This window comes from Chrysochloris asiatica, unplaced genomic scaffold (assembly GCF_000296735.1).
Source record: "Chrysochloris asiatica unplaced genomic scaffold, ChrAsi1.0 scaffold00058, whole genome shotgun sequence".
Lineage (NCBI taxonomy): Eukaryota > Metazoa > Chordata > Mammalia > Afrosoricida > Chrysochloridae > Chrysochloris > Chrysochloris asiatica.
Window position 1 is genome coordinate 18,610,683 of NW_006408576.1, and position 5,050 is coordinate 18,615,732.

Consider the following 5,050-nt stretch of genomic DNA (forward strand, 5'->3'; position numbering starts at 1 on the left):
CTCACAGTGTAGGAGGCTGAAGTTCAAATTCAGGGCATGAGGTTTAGGGGAAGGCTTTCTCTCACTGTCAGCTCTGGAGGAAAGTCTTTGTCTCATTTCAACAGGCATAGGTCTAGTGTTCTTTGGAGGTCTCCATGCATCACAGTATCAATCTTCCCCTGGGTCTAGGAGTTTCTCAGCAAAGGGACCTGAGATCCTAAGAATGCATTATGTTTCAAATCTTCTTTCTTGGTGGTACTGGGGTCCCACTGCTCTCTGCTCCTTTGCTTAAATCTCTTTTATATCTCAAAAGAGATTGACTGAAGATACAGCCTAACCCTGTTGATGGCATCCTGCCTCCCTGATACAACTGACACTAATCCTATCTTGGAGTCCTGGTGTGGTGCTGCAGGATAAGCACTGGACCAAAAGGTCAGTTTGAACTGCAAGATTGGCAGTTCTGACTCACCAGTCACTCCTCAGAAATGGCTCCCCAGAAACAACAACAATTTTGTCACATTAACATCATAGAGGATAGTTATATCAGATCACAAAATGAATAATTCCATAGTACTTTGAATCATAGTTTAGTCAGATTGACAGATTTTTATTTTTTTTTTCATTTGAGGAAAGACACAATTCAACCCATAACAACCCTATTTATATGCAATAACCAAAGGTCTGAAGAAGTGTCCAGAGACCACCTGGTCCATGATGACGTGCTTGTGGTCATGACTATCAGGAAGACTGAGGGCCATCTTGGATGTGTACAGTGAAGGGGAGTCATTTGCTCTGTGAGCGCTGCCAGGCTGTGGCAGCCTCAAGGTAACTTCATTCCCAGCTGGGAGATGCCCTTTGCACACACTGCCACAGCCCTCTGAGGAGGAGGGAGGAGATTCTGAAACCACGGGCCTGTCCCTCAGTCCTCATCCCTCCTTTTTTGAACCTCTGTCCCAGTGTCAGGAGTTCCTGAGTGATGCAAACTGTTAGGGCCTCAACTAGTCACCAACATACTGGCAATTCAAACCTACTCAGAGGGACCTTGGAAGGCAGGCTTGATGAGCTGCCTTTAAAAGGTCACAGCTGTGAAAACCCTATGGAGCAGTTCTACTCTGCACAGAGGAGCCAGAATTGGCTGGATGGCAACGCGTTTTCTTTTGGCTCTAGTGTCTCTTTGTTTTCTTCCTCTGGCCTGTGTCAGCAACTCTTCTCTAACTCTGCCCCTGTACCTTTCCCCAACTCTCTCTTCATTGCACAGAAGTAGAGGGAAGGAGGGTGAGCAGGAGCTGACAAGGGGGCTTCACACACCAGCATACCCTACTCCTGCTTATCAGCTAACTCCTCTCCGGCTGTCTTCACTCCAAGATGGCTCCAGCGCTGATGTTAAAGACTAGACAGAGAAGCCCCCATCGCAACCAGGAGGGAGAGGGCTACCGTAGGACCTCCTTCCTACACCCAACTCATCCCTCTGGGAGACCCACTGGCTCGCCAGGCATGTCATAGGTATGTGTAGACTTCCCTGGTGGCTGCCAGAGGCTGGCTTGTGGGTGTCTGGCCCAGCTGGATGGCAGCCACCTAGCTCCCTGCTGGCCCTGACCCGCAGCCCCACAGCTGGCATGATGCTACAACCTTTCCCCCACTTCCGACTCTGGCCTCTGAAGTTTACAAGAGTCATATGTCCCGGGCACCAGGACTCCACACCCCATCCCTGTATTCCCCTCTCCCAGGCATTGTCTCCTTGCTCTGGAGGACTGACTGGAGAATGAAAGAAGCCTGGAGCAGTGTCCAACAGCCACTTAGGCCCACTGGCAGGTCCTGCAGGGCTGGGGGCAGACCTGAGGCCTGTACTCCATGGTGGGGGAGGCAAACAGGACCTCAAAAGCCCATACTTCCCAATACCTGCCCCAGTGTCTTTGGATTACCACATGCCTGGTCTGTCCACTAGTAGGCACCCTTCTGGGGAAAGAAGACACCTGCTCCTGAATCTTGCTGTAACAGTAGACACTAGCCATGAGGACAGGTGGTCCCATGACCACTTATATCCTTGTCACAGGAGCAGAGCGGCTTCTGCCTCCTGGGACACTTGGGGCAAAGTCAGGTGGTCTCTGCCCCTTGTATCCCTGTCTGTCATTCTGCTTTTAGTCTCTACAACCACTGTCCCTGGACCGGTCTCTGCTCCAGTCTTGTCGCAATGCTCCCTAAAGGGTTTCCCCTCTCATCCTTCACACACCTACCCAGACACCTGTTCTCAAGACAAGTGGTGACAAACCCGCTCTGCACTTTCTTCTCTGCAACTCTTCCATGTACTCCACCCCACTTGGCCCCTTTGTAATGATTTTTGTCATGTCCTTTTTACAAATGTGGAGGCCCAGTGTGGAGAAATGACTTGCCCAAGGTCACAGAGCTAGGAAGTGGTGGATCTGGGGCTCAGGCCATGGCAGGGACACTGACTGGTAGCTATGGAAGATGTCCTGGCAGGCTATTTCTGAGGTGTGAAGTTGGCTGTGGTCCCTGTCCATTTTCCCATTTTGGCTTTCCTGCTTTGTATAGATTTTTAGAATTACTTTTCTGTCTGTTAGAGTGTTTTCCATTGCTTGCAAAACCAAGAGCCCTGACTGACGTAAACAGAAACTACATGTAAATCAACTGAACCCCAGCACCCAGTGCAGTGCCTATAACAAGACAAGAGTACAGGGAAGGAAGGGTAGCTTCTTCTTCTTCCCCTTTTCCAATGGAAGTTATCCTCTACCTCCAGGGTTGGTATAACCCACTTGATGGTAAAACTTCCCTGGAGAAGAGATGTTGTTGTTATTAGGTTCTGTTGAGTCAGTTCTGACTCATAGCAACCCCATGTACAACAAAAGAAAGCCCTGCCCTGGCCTGTACCATCCTCACAATCATTACTAGGCTTGAGCCCATTGTTGTAGCCACTGTACCAATCCATCTTGTTGAGGGTCTTCCTTTTTTTCACTGACCCTCTACTTTACCAGATATGTTGTCCTTCTCCAAGGACTGTTTCTTCCTGATAGCATCTCCCAAAGTATTTGGGATGAAGTCTCACCATCTTAACTTCCAAGGAGCATTCTGGCTGTACTTCTTCCAAGACAGATTTGTTTGTTCTTCTGGAAGTCCACAGTACTTTCAATATTCTTCTCCAACTTTAAAATTCAAATGCATTGGTTCTTCTATTGTCTTCTTTAATCATTGTCCAGCTTTACCATGCATATGAGGTGAATGAAAAATGATGTTACATTGTGAGGATTGCAGTCAATAGGATAAAACAAAATGTGTATGAATTATTGAATGGAAAACTGATCAGCTCTGTAAATCTTCACCCAATTCACACTTAAAAGTTTTTAAAAAAGAAAATATCGTGGCTTAGATCAGTCACAACTTATGCCTCAAAGAGACATTTTAAACACTTTAAAGAGGTCTGAGAAGAAATGGAGCAGCCTAAATGTGCTCCATGGAACAGGCTTCCTGAATATCACTTCTCACAGGGATTCCTGAGGTCTTAGGTCAGAAGTTTCGACTTAGTTCCCTGCTATGGGATGAATTTTGTCTCCCCAAGATGTGTGTTGGAATCCTAACCACCTGGTGGTGCAGTGGGTTACACGTTGGGCTGCTACCACGAGGTCAGCAGTTCTAGCCCACCAGGTACTCTGTGGGAGAAAGATGAGCCTTTCTACTCCTATCAGTGTAGGACATGTCTTATACCTTATCATTTCATAGTTATAAAGAGCAGCACAGACAGAGACAAGCAAGCAGTAATGGGGCTGGTAGATGCCACCTAAAGTTCAGCAAGGAACCAAGGAAAGCTGGTGAGCACTACAGATGTCAGGGTTACAGACGTGGAATGAGACAAGTATCTCCTCCCAAAGTCACCAGAGAAAGCCTTCCGCTAGAGCTAGTGCCCAATGAGATGTGCTGAGGAGACACAGCTGAGACTGTTCTCGACCTCTTCTGGGCATTGCCATGTCTGGAAGCTGGAGCTGTAGGCAGCCATCTTACTCTCAGGCTCCAGAGTGGGAGGAGTCCTATGGCAAGATGTCTGGTTAGAGGAATGCTATGTGTCCTTATTTAAGCCACTTTGGGCTGTGTTCTGTTGCCTGAAGCTGGAGACATTCTACCTGACTTCAGTACCGCTTCATGAATAGCTAAGAGGATGCGATACAGTGAGGTCTTGTGCTACAGCCAACCAAGATGTTTGGAAGATGCTTCTGTTGCTGGCCCCCACCGTTGTTAGGCCCTTTTACTGAGGTCTAGTGACCAGGGCCACCATGCACCTCAGTGATGCCACAGCAGATTGAGAGAGGCCTCTCACTCACCCCCATCTCATATCCCCAGCAAGAAGGTATGCGTGTGAGCTTGTCCCAGGACTGCTGTGCGTAGAGTTGACTAGGACAAAACAGGGCTGGCCCATATCAGCCTGAGCAGTAGATTTTCATGGAGGGAATGAAGGTTACAGGCCAGCCCTATGGCTCTGGACAAAGCTTTATTGGCAAAGGGATTAGCATTTAGAGCTCAGCTCCCAAGCACGGCCCATACTCCCAGGTGTTCCTGGTGGCTTCTATCCATGTTGGAGGCTCTTAGAGTATGTATAGAACCTGTTGTTAAGTGCCATCGAGTTGGTTCTGACCTATAGCGACCCTGAACAGGGTTTCCGAGGCTGTAAATCTTTACGGGGCAGAAAGTATTGAAACTGGATCTTTAAAAAACTAGGCATCTGTTTAATGTATTTCTTTTTTTAAAATTTTTGTCCGAGTTTTACAAGTAATTTATTTGGTTATTGAAACAACCTAAAACTAACAGAAAAATTGTAGTTACAGTTCTGAGATTCTTTCTCCCCATGAACTCTTTGAAAGAAAGTTGTTAACCTGATTTCCTATCACCCACAAACACTTTTGTTGTTGTTAAGTGCCACGGTGTCCATTCTGACTCACAGCAACCCTAAATAGGGTTTCCGCGGCTTTAAATCGGGGAGGGAATGTTGTTTCTACCCAAATTATAACATGAATTGTGGGCCATACAAAATGATCAGCTTAGAAATTAGCCTGCTATATTTGGTCAA